This window comes from Lissotriton vulgaris, chromosome 6, assembly GCF_964263255.1.
Source record: "Lissotriton vulgaris chromosome 6, aLisVul1.2, whole genome shotgun sequence".
Lineage (NCBI taxonomy): Eukaryota > Metazoa > Chordata > Amphibia > Caudata > Salamandridae > Lissotriton > Lissotriton vulgaris.
The window spans coordinates 1,252,293,764-1,252,312,590 of NC_141694.1; positions in this window are offsets into that span (position 1 = coordinate 1,252,293,764).

The window sequence follows — 18,827 nt, forward strand, 5'->3', positions numbered from 1 at the left end:
TCTATACTATGGACTATAGGCGATGGTGCGGCGCTTGGCGATTGGGCGTCAGCCCTCTGGGTGGCAGCCGGGGGCATTAAATACCTTGGGGTATTCCTGTTGGATATACCGGGAGTCTCGTGGGAACGCAATATTGTTCCGGTGTGGGACAACGTTCGTTCTGACATGAAGACGTGGTCCCGCATGCCCCTCCATATCTATGGCTGTTCCGCCATATTTAAGATGGTGGCCCTTCCGCGCCTCCTCTATCAACTACAAAATCATCCATACCCTGTTGCGCCACAATGGTTCCGTCAGGTCAACTCGGCGCTAGGTCGCTTTCTCTGGGCTGGGGGCACAATCCGGGTGGCACTTCGCACCTGCTTCTTGTCCACATATTGTGGCGGCCTGGCATCATCAGATATTTTGTCTTATTACCAAGCGTCCCACCTGTTGGTGTTAAACGAATGGTGGTACGGAGACCGCAATGCCCGGTGTATGCCCTGGAGCGGTACCTGATGGATCCTGATACCCTGCATGAGCTCCTCTACTCGGCAGCAAAAAGAAAGAACCTTCCGATGGTCACACAGGTGGTGTTTCAGGTGTGGCGGGGGGCGCTGGGCCGTATGGAGTGGTGGAATACACTGACGCAGGAGACTCCCCTGTGGCACAATGGCCGTTTGCCGGCTCTGGCGGCGTTGCGGGGATTCAGAGGCTGGGACGCTATAGGGATCTCGACGCTGGGACATGTTATGAGGGGGACGACTCTTAAGTCGTTCCAGGCTTTGAGGGACGAATATGAAATGCCGCGCTCCCAATTCTTTCAATATCTACAGTTTAGACACGCTATCTCCCCTGCCCTGGAGGGACTAGAATCCTTGCCAGAATTCAGCCCCTTGGAAGCCAAGTTGTTCATGGGGGAACTGGAAGATAAAAAAATATCCTGTATCTACCAATCCCTCGTCACCGTCCTGTCTCTGGCAGTAGCGGTCGCTCCCCCACGCTTCCCTGGCCATCAGATACCGTAGCGCTTGGCTGCTTGGTAACATTTAATTCCTTTGCTCAGACATTGTAAAACATAGCGCTCTGACATAAATATCGTAGCGCTTGGCTGCTTTGTGACTTAGAATACTCTGCTTGCACAATCCTAAACGTAGCGCTTTTGCCGAGATATCGTAGCACTTGGCTGCTTAGTGACATTGGAATTCTTTCTGTGCATACCTATAAGCGTAGTGCTTACTGCATACTCGCAGCGCGTTGAAATTGGTGCCTGGGTCTTTGATGCTCTGATCGTGCTTTCACACTGATTGTGAGCCGAATCTCTGCTGGGTGTTCGTGCTGGCATATTGTAGGAGCGCTTTAATCTTAATTTAATTAGAGCTCCGCTTTGGTTGCTGTGTGGATCCCTGGCTGCTTGCTGACACGCATTCGCCCCGTGTTTTCGTTTGTTTTTGCCGCCATCTTGTGATGGTGCCTCCCGGCCCGTAGCTCCGCCCCGCTCCCGCCTCCCAGCTGACCCTCCCTCCCACTAGCAGATAAGGAAGACCTCGCCAGCCCCATCGCTGTGACCGTCCTGTCTCTGGCAGTAGCGGTCGCTTCCCCACGCTTCCCTGGCCATCGGATACCGTAGCGCTTGGCTGCTTGGTAACATTTAATTCCTTTGCTCAGACATTGTAAAACGTAGCGCTCTGACATAAATATCGTAGCGCTTGGCTGCTTTGTGACTTAGAATACTCTACTTGCACAATCCTAAACGTAGCGCTTTTGCCGAGATATCGTAGCGCTTGGCTGCTTAGTGACATTGGAATTCTTTCTGTGCATACCTATAAGCGTAGCGCTTACTGCATACTCGCAGCGCGTTGAAATTGGTGCCTGGGTCTTTGATGCTCTGATCGTGCTTTCACACTGATTGTGAGCCGAATCTCTGTTGGGTGTTTGTGCTGGCATATTGTAGGAGCGCTTTAATCTTAATTTAATTAGAGCTCCGCTTTGGTTGCTGTGTGGATCCCTGGCTGCTTGCTGACACGCATTCGCCCCGTGTTTTCGTTTGTTTTTGCCGCCATCTTGTGACTGTGCCTCCCGGCCCGTAGCTCCGCCCCGCTCCCGCCTCCCAGCTGACCCTCCCTCCCACTAGCAGATAAGGAAGACCTCGCCAGCCCCATCGCTGTGACCGTCCTGTCTCTGGCAGTAGCGGTCGCTCCCCCACGCTTCCCTGGCCATCGGATACCGTAGCGCTTGTGAGGTTCCGAAACAACCGTGATGGTGTTTTTGACTCGGTCGAATATGGACGAGTTTGGTATCTATGAACCGCAAATGACGAGTTTAGTGGGTGTACGCGTTTTCGCTACGCTGGCCTGAACCGTTCATCTTATTCGTGGGTTTCTTCGTCTGCACCCACGGGTTCCATTTCAGATACGGCATCCATTTTGTCTCTTGCCCTCAAGTAGCCAGCGAACGGACACTGTACGCTTCGTGACCCTGGGATTCCCAAGCTCTTGCGGAAGACACGTGTTCCTTCGAGGGTGTCTTTATGATGAGGGGGATGACACTGCAAAGGCAGATGGCCCAGCTCGAGGCTCATCTTGCCGTGCCGGTCTATTGTTTCAGCCGTGCATGCATTAGGCACGAATCCTTTGATCCTGCAATCGTGTTTCCAATATTGCCCCCTACACTCTTTTCCAATCTGTTGTCTATCTTTGTCTTCCTTGCACCTGTTTCTGTCTCTTTACTTAACTCATTTACAGCTAGAATGGAATGTACTTAATGATGGGATAACGTACTTTTACAGTTGGGAACCGGCGATGCTACTGTAATTATCTTCCGGGCTCCTGAATACATGAAAGCAACCCTTTTGAAGTTTACTGTGGGAACTGAATTGTAACCTTTTGTTCGCCATGTTGTGCTATGACTGAAATATGTATAAAAGGAGCGATCCACTGTTGCAATTTGAAGCAGTCTCCCAGAACCTACACGTGGTGTACTTCTTGCGATTTCTGTATTCCCTGCAGTAAATAAACTTTGATCTTTGACGCCGAAGGAAGTGTCCCGTGTCTCTGTGATTTGTACGCCGGAACAGGTAACCCACGAAGGTTTCAGGTGTTGTCCCCTGGCACCGCCGGGCCTTAGAATAGCCCAGTCCTTCAGTTGGCGCCCACGTGGGGCGACATCAGCGGTACCGGTCCAAAGCCCGACGATCGTGAGGAACTTCGTGTGAAATCTCAGAGGGAAGGTGCACCCCGCTTCATCGATCCTGTTGTCGAAATAAGTGGCCCGAAGACTTTTCCCGCGAAGATTCCCCGCCTCCTGACGGCTGCGACGGACTGATGCCCTGACTGTCGACCTGTTTTGGTGCCTGGCGTAGTCCTTTGTACGGCGAGACGATAGACGGGCCTTCCTGGTGACGCCATTGCTCTTTCAGTTAAGTATTTGTGGGTCGCTCCCAGAGTCCTTGGTTGTTGTTTGAAACTTGGTTGTTTGCATGGTTCCATTGCATTTGTGGTTCTTAGTTATTGGTTCTTAGTTGTTGGGTTTTATTTGACGATTGCAATTGCCAAAAACCGAGGGTCTTGCATTTTTGCGAGGACATCGTAATTCGATAACCCTTGAAGTTTGTAAACTCGGTTAGTGTGCACGATGCCTGGCCGTAGTCCTTTGTTTGGTTTCTTTAAATGTTGCGGTGCGGATTCCCGATTGGAGGACTCATGTCCGATACCTCCAGTTGGAACTCCGATCTATGAGCTCTATAGTCGCCATGGAGTGGGTCCTATCGTATATAATGATTATTGGATCCGCTACACTAAAGACGATGGTGTCCTTAGTTGGCCACCTCATGGTAGTTTCGAAACAGCAATTTTGGATAATCTCGAAGCAAAATTGTTTAAGAAGAAATCTAGGCCGGCCATGTTTGATTCCTTTCGGTTATGGCGCAAGGAGGCCAAGCAGAAAGAAATCAAACAGATAAAGAAAAATAAGAGAGAAGGTATCATTACGGTGATGAGAAATGCAGAGCAGTTTCAGCGAGACAAAGAAGAGAAGGAAAAGGAAGTTTTTGCTAGATTGCAACATATGGCGGTGGATAAGTGTTATCCTGTTTTACCGTCGAGTTCTGATAAGAAGGGAGAAGCGGTAGAGGACCCTTTGTTGTCCTATCTACTGAAATCGCCACCTCCATATGCACAGGATACTATGGCTCCTGTGGTTCCTCCTGTTCCTCAACCCGTTGTTCCGGCAGCTGCTGGTCAGCCTGTCGCTGGTCCTGTTCCTCCGAATCCTTTTGTTCCTCAAGCTGTCCCTGCTCCCTTACCTGCCCTTCTTCCTACTGCTCCACTGCCTATACCTTCTCAGCCTGCTGTTCCCGCTACTTCTGCTCTCTTGGCTACTCCTACTGCTCCTACTGCTCCTACTTTCAGTCCCCATGTTGTTGCCCCTGTGCTTCTCTCCTCTTCTCTGTCTGTCCGTAGTCGCATACCTAATGCTGTTGCTAATCTTTACTCTCCATTCGAACTGATCCTTGGGTCCGATGTTTCTGATGTCCCTCAAAGACGAAGTCAAATTCCTGGTGGTAGGGAGAGTGATACGTTAATGAAAATGACGCGTAAATGGATTAGGTATCCCGCTAAATACACCCCGCGCATGGTTTTCGACACGTTCTCTCAATTTAATGAGCCCACACAGAGATTTGTGTTTGAGGAAATGTGTAAATCCCTAAGAGAAGAGTGGGATAATGATGAGGTAGACAATGTACCGTCTGAAATGACTGAACTCCAGAATCAGTTTTCGAGCGGTATGATTGTGGGTAGTAATGTTCGACGTGCTGTAGAGCGTCTTCTATCTTTTCGATCTACAGTATTACCTCGAGCATTGTTTAAGGACGAAACTGAGGAGTGGATGGCAACACCTGGTCAGTATCCCATGCGAGAAGTCCCCCCAGTGTGGATACCAGGTGATGCGACTGTTAATCCTGCTATTCTACCGCACTTCCAGAGAGTTTGGATACACCTTCCATGGAAGCGGTCGGAAGTTTTGCAGGTGAAGCAAACTTTGCCTGACCCCCGCAAAAATCTGGCAGGTTATTATAAGGAATTATCCCAATTAGTGGATGCTACTGTTATGAACCTTGCCGATATCGATATGTTTGTTATTCGGTAACGTAGTACCGCAACCAATTTGGGTAAAAATCCGTCAAGAAGATCACGTAGCCGAGTTAGGCGGTGATTGGGCTGCCCTTGCGGCGGCCGACGGACGACAAGTTGGTGGGGCTAAGCCTGAACAGATTATTGAGAATTTGCCCCAGAGGATAATTACATTTATGAAGACACTTATGCCAGCAATGAGAGTTAATTGGGATAAACTGTCTGCGTGCAAGCAAAAGAAGGACAAGAGTGTCTCCGATTTCTTTACGAGATTTGAGGAGGCATTCATCGATCACAGTGGTCAAGATATGAGCACTGAGGGAGGTCAGCGATTATTTGTAGATAAATTTGTATCGAATTTGTTGCCTGACCTCAGCAACAAGTTGAAAAATTCCGAAAGCTCATGGGCTGTTTCTACCTCTGCTCAGATATTAGCCACGGCTCAATATTACGAAAATAGAGAGAAGGAGGAAAATGATTGTGCGGATAAGAAAACAAAGGATCTTAAAACTAAAGTTCTGTTGCAGCAAGCGTATCCTCCGCGCTCGAATCAACATGACGCACAGCAGCAAAATAGATCGCAATCACAGTCTTCTAGGTCGCGGTCGCGTACTGACTCCTCCACACCGAGATCTATGCTTGGTTATAATCAATGCGCATACTGTAGGGGCGAGGACCATTTGAAGTTTAATTGTCCGGTTCTACGTGACCGAAATAATGGTGGTTCGGCTCGAGGAGGTCGTAGTGGTCCTCAACCGGCTTCACGTGGTAGAGGACGTGGTGTCACTCAGAATCAGAATGAGCGTTCTAACACTTCAACAGATTCGAACAATTACTTTGATCAGCGCGGTTCATCGTCAGGTAGATCTGCACAGTATCATGTGGATGACTGTTACGTCGAGCATGATATTGATGACGGTAATTACTAGGACAGCCACAGACAAAGAGAGGGAGTAGTATCAGTTCCGGTAGATCAGAGAGGGCCTTACGTCGCAGTTGCCACATCGGGCGTAGTTGAGCCTTTTCTGTTGGACACTGGTGCAGCGAAAAGTTCCATCATGCGTTCGAAACTCCCTGGCGCACCTTTGTCTGGCTTAACGAATGTTTCCGTTGGATTCTCTGGCGCCCCCGTTAGCAATCCGGTTTCTAGCCCTTTGCCCCTTACAATTGGGCCTCGTGAGCTAGAAGCTCCATTGATTTTAACTACTGGTTGTGGTGAGAATCTTTTGGGTCTGGATTTGTTGAAACGGTTATATGCGACACTGTACTGTTCTCCTGCGGGAGTGGAGCTTACATTGGGTCAGAGAGTGATCTCTCCTATGTATTTGTCAACTGATAAGCTCCCGCCGGAATTGAGTTCTCTTCCTAAGTCTTTGTGGGCAACAGGTCCCAATGATGTGGGCCTGCTGGGCATATCACCTTATGTTGTCCAATTGAAATTGAATGTGCGATTACCACGTATTCCCCAGTATCGTATCTCTCTTGATGGTGAACGAGCGCTATTAGCGATCATTTATGACTTGATCGAGAAGGATGTCATCGAGGAAACACGGGGAAATGTGTGTAATAGTCTTGTGTTACCTATTTTGAAAAGAACCGATCCATCCAAGCCTCCTGTGTACCGTTTTGTCATTGATTTGAGGGAGGTAAATAAAACTGTGGTCCCACAATTTCCTGTGGTGCCTGACATTACGGCTTTACTGACTCTGATTCCAGCATCTGCCTCTTGGTTCTCAGTGATCGATCTGAAGAATGCTTTCTTTAGCATTCCGATTGCTGAGGAAAGCAGAGATCTATTCGGCTTCTCATTAGGTGGTCGCAGCTTCAGGTTTAAACGCGCTCCTCAGGGCTACTGTGAGAGTCCATCGATCTACAGCCAAGCCCTAAAGAGTCAACTTGATGCGTTTGTGTTACCGGCTGGTGCGGCCTTGATTCAGTACGTTGATGACTTGCTAGTGGCCGCTGACACTAAAGAGATCTGCAAAACTGCTACAGTATCGCTGTTACAGCATCTCTGTAACTTACATCACAAGGTGTCACCTTCTAAACTGCAATATTGTTGTCAAGAAGTAACCGATCTAGGTCACTTATTGTCAAAGGAGGGAAGAAGGTTGACCCCAGAGAGAATTGCAGCGATTGCTTGAATGACTGTGCCAACAACTCAGAGAGATGTGCGTGCCTTTCTAGGTATCACGTCATACTGTAGGCAATGGATTCCGAATTTTTCATTGCTAGCGAAGCCATTGGTAGCCCTCACGTGCAAGGATGTTCCGACTCCTTTGCCATGGACTGAAGAGTGTCAGAAAAGTTTTTCTGAATTGCGTGATGCGTTGTGTTCGGCCCCTGTGTTAGGTACCCCTGACTACAGTAAGCCGTTTACACTATACGTTCACGAGAGAGAGGGTTGTGCGTTGAGTGTCTTGACGCAACAATTTGGTGGCAAGCAGCGTCCATGTGCATATTTTTCCTCGACCTTGGACCCAGTAGCTAGAGCTTTGCCGAGCTGTCTAAGAGCGACAGCGGCAGCTGCGGTGTCCATCCGGCAATCTGCAGGACTGGTCATGGATAATATACTTACGGTGATGGTTCCGCATGCAGTTGACACTCTCTTGAATCGTACAAAAACTCAACACTTGACGAGCGCAAGGTTGTCCGGTTATGAGTTGACGCTTTTGGCAAGTCATATACAAATAAAGCGCTGTAATGTACTGAACCCGGCGACATTGTTGCCGACTAATATGGAATCAGATGATGTACCACCACATGATTGTTATTTGCGAACTGAAGAAGAAACGAAGGGTCGTGTTGACCTAAAAAACACCCCATTGGCAGATCCCGATGGTACTTTGTATGTTGATGGTTCATGTTTCAAGTTGCCGAATGGTGATGTGACGACTGCGTATGCTGTGGTGACGTTGAGTACGGTTGTGGAAACTGCGAGATTGAGCCAGAATTCCGCGCAGGCGGGAGAGTTGATTGCGTTGACGAGAGCGTGTGTTTTGTCTAAGAGAAAGCGAGTGAATGTGTTTACAGATAGTCAGTATGAATTTGGCGTTGCACATAGCTTTGGTCGCCTGTGGAGAGAAAGAGGATTTATGACATCGCATGGCACGAAGATCCAACACGGACAGCTCGTGAACGATCTTTTGGACGCACTTACATTGCCTAAGCAGGTGGCAATTATTAAATGCAGCGCGCACCGAAAGGTTACGGATGATGTTGGTCGTGGTAACGCATTCGCGGATGAGATTGCTAAAGAGACAGCTAAGAATCTTGCAACCCGAATGTACGTCACAAGTTCAGTAAGATGGCCGGCAAAGACTGGTATGTGTGAGGACACTGTTGAGAGCGTGAAAGCGATTCAGAATGAGGCCACTGAAACTGAAAAGACTAAGTGGAAAGAAAGCACGGGAAAGTTAGATGCGCATGGATGTTGGATTGATTTGTCGGAGTGTCAGAGGTGGATGTTGCCGGACGCATATGTGCTAGCCGTTGTGACTATGGCTCACGGCTTGTCACATATTAGCGCGAAAGGTATATGTAAATTGTTGTCCCCTGTATGGAAGAATGATGGTATCGCTAAGTGTGCTGAGAGAGTGGTTAAGAATTGTATGGTATGTATGATGTACAATCCCGGCAAGGGCACCCCCACTCCACCTGGCCATTTTGCTCCTCCTATATGTCCCTTTGAGGTTATCCAACTGGACTTCATCCGTATGGAGAGATGCAATAACCTGAAGTACGTTTTAGTTGTGGTTTGCGCGTTCTCCAGATGGATTGAGGCCTACCCTCTCAAAGATAATACTGCCCTGTCCACAGCGAAAGTCCTACTGAAGGAATACTTTCCTCGGTATGGAATGCCACGGATTGTATGGTCGGACAACGGAAGTGAGTTTGTGGGGAGTGTGATGAAGAGTGTGTGTAAGGGCCTTGGAATTCGACAAAAATTCCATAGCGCCAATCATCCCCAGTCAGCGGGTTTAGTTGAAGGGTACAATGGTACTCTGAAACCGAAACTTGCTAAGATTCAAGCTACGACTGGTCTGTCATGGCCTGATGCCTTGCCTCTGGCTCTATTGTCGACCAGGGCGACTGTGCACTCTCGAGTAGGGCTTAGCCCATATGAGATTGTGTTCGGCCGTCCTGCGAACATTTGGGGAGTCCCGAGGCCTAAGGCCTTCGATAGTCTTGAGTATCCAATGTTAATTGATTATCTTCATGATCTGACTGCTAAACTGAGGTTAATTCATCAACAGGTCTTTGAAGCTCTACCGGCACCGACAGAGGGTCCTGGACATTGGCTCCAACCGGGTGACTGGGTTGTCACCCGCAACTTTGGCAGAAAACGTAACCTGGAGCCGAGATTTGTGGGTCCCTTCCAAGTCCTGCTGGCTACAAGGACTGCGGTTCGTTTGGAAGGCAGAAAGAATTGGGTGCATGCCACCCACACCAAAAAGGTTCCTATCCCTTTGCCAGCAGATTCTTGGGTGAGGACTGGGATTGCCGCAACGGAAACGGAGACCCCAACAAAATTTGTGCCGTTTAGTGATGCTCAACCTGTAGGAGATACTTCATTGCAGTCAGACACATTTGTTGAACCATCAGCATTGGAGAACTCGAGGCTTGAACTGTCATATAATCGATTGGACGCTGTCTCACAATCTGAACAAGTATTTGAAGAACAGACTCGTCCTGGGAAAAGTCGATATTTTCTTCGTTCTCATAGCAAAGACTAATAAATACATCCTTTTTTTGTTTTCCATTTTGAATTCATATTACCCCCTTACTGTTGTCATGAACATTATGAACAATTGCATCCTCTATTAATTCCTGAGCTCTATTTCACGTATGTTTTTTTCCACAGCTAGGAGATTTGCATTGAAATTGAATGTTTGATTAAAGAAAACCTTACATCCGGGTTGACCGTAGGGCCGTGCGGGTACTTCCTTCTGTTTAGCAGGTTCCTGACACAAGGTCGGTTACTTTTGTCGATTTCTGGGAACTCCTGGGAATTGATCATCGCTACTGAGAACGAAGTGCGTCAAGAACGTTGCGGACGGTTTTTAGAGGATGGATTTCTCTAAGTTGTCGGAGGTAGAGAGGATGTCTGCTCGAAGATTGAAATTGCACAGGGTTGTACAAACAAAATGCTTTCTGCTTCAGGTATTCCTGCTGTTTCTGACTGTTTCTATGCTATTGGTGGGTGGAGTGTATTTTGGAATACAGTTATTATTGCCTTCCGCTTCACCTACTTCTTCTTCTGAACTAAAATCTATTCCCACTGTTTCTCCACATTCCTTTCATCCTCTGCCCCAACATGAACAGGTTAGACGTGCGGAATTCATGAACAACTCCTTTGTCCAGCTTTTACATCAGCATCAGTTGGTGATGAATACTACTAACTGTTGGGTGTGTGGGTTAATGCCACATACCATGGATAGGGGTATTCCGTATTTAGTTCTTCCTTACAGCTCCCAGGGGTCAGCTCGAGCGTTCCAAACTATGTTCCGTAGTGCACTAGATTCCTACCCCCATCGAGAGCCACGCTCTGCAGATTCTGGTCCTGGCCCGTACCACAAGCCTTTGGCAAGAGCGATTGTTGACTTAGATAGAGATATTTTTGATGCATCGCTTATTCCAGAGGAAGAGGTGCGAGCATACAAGGATCTGAGTGAGGCTGAGTATAGTATATCAGTGGGTGATAGACAGCTTAAAAGCTCGTCTCTGATCTGGATCGTACCCCATCTCGGTAACTTCTGCTTGCAAGGCCTTGGTCGAAATCCGCGAGCCCAGCTTGGGAAGAGTGCTTGCACTGACACATATGTTTTACCAATGCTCTCTTCCCCTGTTTTCCTGACTGCCAAGGGTACATACTTTGTATGTTTCGATCGCGCATATACATGGTTGCCCCGTGACTTTTCGGGCACCTGTTATATTGCGAATCTGTTGCCACCGACCTTCACAGTTGCCTCGGACTATCACAAGACTAGAGTTGTGAGAGGGGTTATTAGCAAAGAGGACACTGCCGGTCAAGAAGCAGGAGACTTCTTTAAGGGTTTCCTGCCGTTTTGGGGACCTATGGTTAATAGTAGGAACCTGAGACAGTTGACTCGTGTGGTCGAATCAACTGCTAATATAACTGCAAGTGCTCTTGGTAATCTGACAGCAGAGCTTCAGGCGGATAGGCTTATGACGTTGCAGAACCGTATGGTTTTAGACGTTGTTCTTGCAGATAGAGGTGGTGTATGTAAGGTGATCCATTCGAGTTGTTGTATTTTCATCCCTGATAACGCTCCAACTGTCTATCAAGCCATTTCGAAGTTGCATAAAATCTCCGAGTCCATACACGTGGACGTAGGTGATTGGACGCTACTAGGATGGTTTTGGGGCCTAATGTCAACGCGGGGTTGGAAGATTCTGATGATCATCGGGGTTGTTGTAACGTTTCTGTTCACGTGTTGTCTTTGTGTACAGTGTGGTCCTGCCTTATATGGCCTCTGTGCTACAACGTGTATAAGACGGCCATCTGTTACCAAGGAAACATTGATGGATAGAATAATGTTGCAGCAACATCTTAATGATTTGATGAATATCGAGATCGATTCTGATATCGACTAGTGCTTGCCTACATGAGGGCAAAAGGAGCGTCTCAGGTTCCGTGACAATCGTGATGGTGTTTTTGACTCGGTCGAATATGGACGAGTTTGGTATCTATGAACCGCAAATGACGAGTTTAGTGGGTGTACGCGTTTTCGCTACGCTGGCCTGAACCGTTCATCTTATTCGTGGGTTTCTTCGTCTGAACCCACGGGTTCCATTTCAGATACGGCATCCATTTTGTCTCTTGCCCTCAAGTAGCCAGCGAACGGACACTGTCCACTTCGTGACCCTGGGATTCCCAAGCTCTTGCGGAAGACACGTGTTCCTTCGAGGGTGTCTTTATGATGAGGGGGATGACACTGCAAAGGCAGATGGCCCAGCTCGAGGCTCATCTTGCCGTGCCGGTCTATTGTTTCAGCCGTGCATGCATTAGGCACGAATCCTTTGATCCTGCAATCGTGTTTCCAATATTACCCCCTACACTCTTTTCCAATCTGTTGTCTATCTTTGTCTTCCTTGCACCTGTTTCTGTCTCTTTACTTAACTCATTTACAGCTAGAATGGAATGTACTTAATGATGGGATAACGTACTTTTACAGTTGGGAACTGGCGATGCTACTGTAATTATGTTCCGGGCTCCTGAATACATGAAAGCAACCCTTTTGAAGTTTACTGTGGGAACTGAATTGTAACCTTTTGTTCGCCATGTTGTGCTATGACTGAAATATGTATAAAAGGAGCGATCCACTGTTGCAATTTGAAGCAGTCTCCCAGAACCTACACGTGGCGTACTTCTTGCGATTTCTGTATTCCCTGCAGTAAATAAACTTTGATCTTTGACGCCGAAGGAAGTGTCCCGTGTCTCTGTGATCTGTACGCCGGAACAGGTAACCCACGAAGGTTTCAGGTGTTGTCCCCTGGCACCGCTGGGCCTTAGAATAGCCCAGTCCTTCACTTGGCTGCTTGGTAACATTTAATTCCTTTGCTCAGACATTGTAAAACGTAGCGCTCTGACATAAATATCGTAGCGCTTGGCTGCTTTGTGACTTAGAATACTCTGCTTGCACAATTCTAAACGTAGCGCTTTTGCCGAGATATCGTAGCGCTGTGTTGCATTTGCCATTTTACACGTGCTAAATCATATGTTGACCTCGATTCCATGCAATGCTCTGATCTTCCATTTTGTTGCATCGCACTTCCATTTTGAGCTGCCTTGACCTGGAGTTACACTTCAGCAGTAACATAAACATGTTATTCACGTAAACCAGTACAAGCAGGTGCGAGGCATCTCGTGAGGATGCCTCGTGAGGTTATGTTGTACCTTCAGAGTGTTTTCATGCATTCCATACTTATCGCTAGGACAGAGGGAGGATGGCCGTGCCAGTCTCCAAGGCCGGAGAGTGGGAAAGGAATGTCTTTTTGCCTCGACACCGCCTAAACAGAATCTGGCCAGGTCTGTCTGGGTGGGTCTGATGCAGAGATGGGGGCCAGCACTTGTGAATAGATGGGCGAGAGCGCCTGCTAGAGGCTTCTCGAACAGGTTGATTTAAGCTATAAAAAGCGGGGTCTGTGGGGTGGAGCTCAGGAACTCAGTCTTGGAGTGGACGCACTCGCGGGACAACTTTGGTGCCCGAAGATAGTACTTCCTGAGCTCCGGTCTGTAGGGTTCCCGACTTGGCGTTTAGTGCTTGGCCCAGGAATGTTGAAGTCTCCGGTGCTGCAAATGAATCTGGTGAGGTGCTTTGTACATTAACTGTTTATATACCTGTATGCACAGTTTCATATTTATGTATATAGTGTGGTGTATTCATGGTTTATTGCCTTTCACTCGGTGCCTAAGACTTTCTTAGTTGCAGTGACTTATTGCCTTTGCCTACAATATTAATAAAGCTAATTTTTACCTCCAGTGGAGTGTTGGAGTTTCTCTGTGAGTAAGTGGTGTGCGTAAGTTCAGATTACGCAAGTGGGCAAAGCAATACAAGCGCTTGGCTGCTTAGTGACATTGGAATTCTTTCTGTGCATACCTATAAGCGTAGCGCTTACTGCATACTCGCAGCGCGTTGAAATTGGTGCCTGGGTCTTTGATGCTCTGATCGTGCTTTCACACTGATTGTGAGCCGAATCTCTGTTGGGTGTTCGTGCTGGAATATTGTATGAGCGCTTTAATCTTAATTTAATTAGAGCTCCGCTTTGGTTGCTGTGTGGATCCCTGGAAGGTTGCTGACACGCATTCGCCCGTGTTTTTGTTTGTTTTTGCCGCCATCTTGTGACGGTGCCTCCCGGCCCGTAGCTCCGCCCCGCTCCCGCCTCCCAGCTGACCCTCCCTCCCACTAGCAGATAAGGAAGACCTCGCCAGCCCCATCGCTGTGACCGTCCTGTCTCTGGCAGTAGCGGTCGCTCCCCCACGCTTCCCTGGCCATCGGATACCGTAGCGCTTGGCTGCTTGGTAACATTTAATTCCTTTGCTCAGACATTGTAAAACGTAGCGCTCTGACATAAATATTGTAGCGCTTGGCTGCTTTGTGACTTAGAATACTCTGCTTGCACAATCCTAAACGTAGCGCTTTTGCCGAGATATCGTAGCGCTTGGCTGCTTAGTGACATTGGAATTCTTTCTGTGCATACCTATAAGCGTAGCGCTTACTGCATACTCGCAGCGCGTTGAAATTGGTGCCTGGGTCTTTGATGCTCTGATCGTGCTTTCACACTGATTGTGAGCCGAATCTCTGTTGGGTGTTCGTGCTGGCATATTGTAGGAGCGCTTTAATCTTAATTTAATTAGAGCTCCGCTTTGGTTGCTGTGTGGATCCCTGGCTGCTTGCTGACACGCATTCGCCCCGTGTTTTCGTTTGTTTTTGCCGTCATCTTGTGACGGTGCCTCCCGGCCCGTAGCTCCGCCCCGCTCCCGCCTCCCAGCTGACCCTCCCTCGCCCCTCCCCCTCCACTATCCACATATGACTGATGTCTCTACACGCAGCGTTCACGCGCAGCGGTCGCGCCCCAGTTGCGCCGAAGGTGCGCCAAAGGTAAGCCCGTCTACGCCCGTCCGCGCCAAGCCCGCTCCCAGCGCCAGACCCCCTGGCCCCCGTACCACCCACCCCACCCGCATTACATACGACGCCTCCACCCTCTTAGCCCTAAACCCCGGTCGACTCCCCAACTGCGCCCAAGCCGCTCCTGGACACACCCATGGACCCTTCACATGCAACTCCAGCAAGTATGAAGGCACCAAGACCAACTCCTCATCCACTAACACCAGACAGAGATCTGACACCAACCACCTAAAATGCATCCTGCTCAACACCCGCTCGGTCCACAGACACGCCATCGACCTTTGGAATCTACTAGACACCATCTCTCCGGACGTCGCCTTCCTATCAGAAACATGGATGAACGCCTCCTCAGCCCCAGACATCACCATTGCCATCCCGGAAGGCTACAAGATCATCCGAAAAGACCGCACCTACCAAACAGGAGGAGGCATCGCTATCGTCCATAAGAATTCCATCCGCATCTCAACCAGCTCAGACGTCAACCTCGCTAGCGCCGAACACCTTCACTTCCAGATCCACACCGACCCCAAGACCACACTCAGAGGCACCCTCCTCTACAGGCCACCAGGACCCCGTGCACAATTCAGTGAAGACATCACTGACTTTATCACCCCACACGCCCTCCCCTCCGAGGACTACATTCTATTGGGAGACCTCAATTTTCACCTGGAAAAGAGCAACAACAGCAACGCCACCACCCTTCTGGACAATCTCGCCAACCTCGGACTCAAAGAAATTGTTAATACCCCCACTCACTACGCAGGTCACACACTCGACCCTATCTTCACCTCCAGCAAACATATCTCCTTCAGTCACACCACAGTTCTCTATTGGACGGACCACAGCTGCGTTCACTTTATCTACAAAAAGACCACAACCCACAACCATCCTCAACCTACTCTGCGAAGAAACTGGAACAAAATCACCATCGACCAGATCTCCTCATCGCTTCTTCAAAACCCCCCTGCCCACTCTTCGAACCCCAACCAAGCAGCCATTAACCTAACTCAATGGCTAACCAACAGCGCCGACAACCTAGCACCTTTGAAAAAACGTCAAATCAAACTAGGCAGCAAAAACGCCCCCTGGTTCAACGATGATCTTAAGAAATCCAAGAAACTCTGTCGCTCCCTTGAGAAGGCCTGGAAAAAAGACCCAAACACCAGCACCAGGGACGCCTTCAAAAACGCCACCCGCATACACCACCAACTGATCCGGACTGCCAAGAAAGCCGCATTCAAAGACCGACTAGACAACAACGCCCACAACAGCAAGGAATTATTCAACATCGTCAAAGAGTTTACCAACCCCACTGCCAACTCCAACGACATCACTCCCTCTCAAACCCTTTGCGACTCCCTAGCTTCGTTCTTCCACGACAAAATCGCAGACATCCACAACAGCTTTGACAACCAACCCGGAGACCAACCCACCCAACCTTCTGCCGTACCTTCACCCCCCTTGAACATCCTTAATGACTGGAACCCAATCTCCACTGAGGACACCATCCGCCTGATGAACTCCATCCACTCAGGATCCCCCACAGACCCATGCCCTCACCACATCTTCAACAAAGCAGACTCCATCATAGCACCACACCTCCGAGACGTCATCAACTGCTCCCTCAACTCCGCCACCTTCCCGGAAAGCTGGAAACACGCCGAACTCAGCGCCCTTCTGAAAAAACCCACAGCTGACCCCACCGAACTCAAAAACTACCGCCCCATCTCGCTCCTTCCATTCCCGGGCAAAGTCATCGAGAAAGCTGTCAACAACCAGCTCGCCGCCTTCCTCGAAACCAACAAATCCCTCGACTCCTCACAGTCCGGCATCCGAGCCAAACACAGCACTGAGACCGCACTCATCGCAGCAACAGACGACATTCGAACTCTACTGGACAATGGAGACACAGTCGCCCTCATCCTCCTCGACCTCTCCGCAGCCTTCGACACAGTCTGTCATAGCACCCTGGTACAACGCCTCAGAAACATCGGAATCCAAGGAAAAGCACTGGAATGGATCACCTCGTTCCTTGCCGGAAGAACTCAGAGAGTTCGCCTCCCACCATTCAAGTCAGAGGCCACTGAAGTCATTTGCGGCGTGCCACAAGGATCTTCACTCAGCCCCACCCTCTTCAACGTATACATGAGCCCCCTCGCGGCCATCGCACACCAAAAACAACCTCAACATCATCTCCTACGCTGATGACACTCAACTGATCCTCTCACTCACCAAAGACCCTAACACCGCCAAAACCAACCTACATGAAGGAATGAAAGAAGTAGCCGATTGGATGAAGCACAGCCGTCTGAAACTGAATTCAGACAAAACAGAAGTCCTTATCTTAGGTACCTCCCCCTCCGCCTGGGACGACTCTTGGTGGCCAGAGGCCCTTGGAAAAGCACCCATCCCGACGGACCACGCACGGAACCTGGGCGTCATCCTGGACTCCTCACTCTCGATGACCTGACAAGTCAACGCCGTTTCATCATCTTGCTTCAACATTCTTTGCATGCTCAAAAAAACATTTCGCTGGATCCCCACCGAAACTAGAAAAACGGTCACCCACGCACTGGTTACAAGCCGCCTGGACTACGGAAACACCCTATACGCCGGTACCACCGCAAAAATTCAGAAAAAACTCCAATGCATCCAGAACGCATCAGCCAGACTCATACTAGACATCCCGCGTAAAGACCACATTTCTGGTCACCTGAAAAACCTCCACTGGCTCCCCGTCAATAAGAGGATAACATTCCGCCTCCTAACCCACGCACACAAAGCACTTTACGAACTTGGACCCGAATGCCTCAACACACGACTTTCCTTCTACACCCCCTCCCGCCAGCTACGCTCTTCCAACCAAGCCCTTGCTGCTTTACCTCGCATCAACAAAACCACCATGGGAGGAAGATCCTTCTCCTACCTGGCGGCTAAAACCTGGAACTCACTTCCCACTCACCTTCGCCTCACTCAGAACCACCTAGCATTCAGAAAGCAACTTAAAACCTGGATATTCGACAAGTAATTCCCCACCCTTCTTCAAGCGCCTTGACACCCTCTGGGTATGTAGCGCGCTATATAAATTAATTGACTTGACTTGACTTGACTCCTCCTCCCTGGACAGACGGAGATCTATATGGGAAAGGGATGTGGGGGAATTAGATGAGGAAAGCTGGAGAGAGGCCCTGGCAGCCCCAAGGGAGACGGCTATTGCAGTGCGATTACGCTTCATTCAGTTTAAATACTTGCATAGGGCCTACTACACAAGAGAGCGACTACATAGGGCTGGTCTGATTGCTTCCTCTGACTGCTTGAGGTGTGGCCGTGAGGTTGGCACATTTGTGCATACGGTGTGGTCTTGCAGGGCATTGGAGGGGTTTTGGAGGCGGGTCTGGGATTGTCTGGATGAGGTGCTGGGTTGGACACTCCCCCGTACGTCACAGCTAGGTCTCTTACATGTTCTAGAGTAGGTGGGAGGCAACATCTATAAAAGACACTTGTTACTCCTAGGCCTGGTGGTGGCTAAAAGGGATGTGGTCCGTGCCTGGAAAAATACTCGAGCCCCCCCGATAGAGGCTTGGAAACAGGGATTGGACTACTATATGAGTTTGGAACGCCTGGTGTTCATGGCACGAGGCTGCCCTAAGAAACATTTTAAAATCTGGAAGAGGTGGGCGGACTATAGGGGACTGTGGCTGGAGCCGCCGGCACAAAAAGGATGCTGTCAGTGAGCAGCTGTTGGATGGACCTGGGCGAGGGTAGGAGGGTACTGCCAAATGTATATAGACTGTATTATCAAGTATGGACCGACATCGTGTTTGGGGTTAAGGGGGGACCCGGGTGGAGGGTAGTTACTGTGGGGGGGTGGGTTTGGGGGGTTCTTCGGCAAAACTGATTATAGGGATACGCTTGAAGAGAACACTGGCAAATGAACTACGAGAACTGTGTATTGAGCGAATAACACTGAACTACATCAACCATGATGCAAAGAGGTAATTCCGCTGTGAAGTGTTAAGCGATGTGCTCCAACCCCCTTTGTTGACTGTTTAAAATGGCTCAT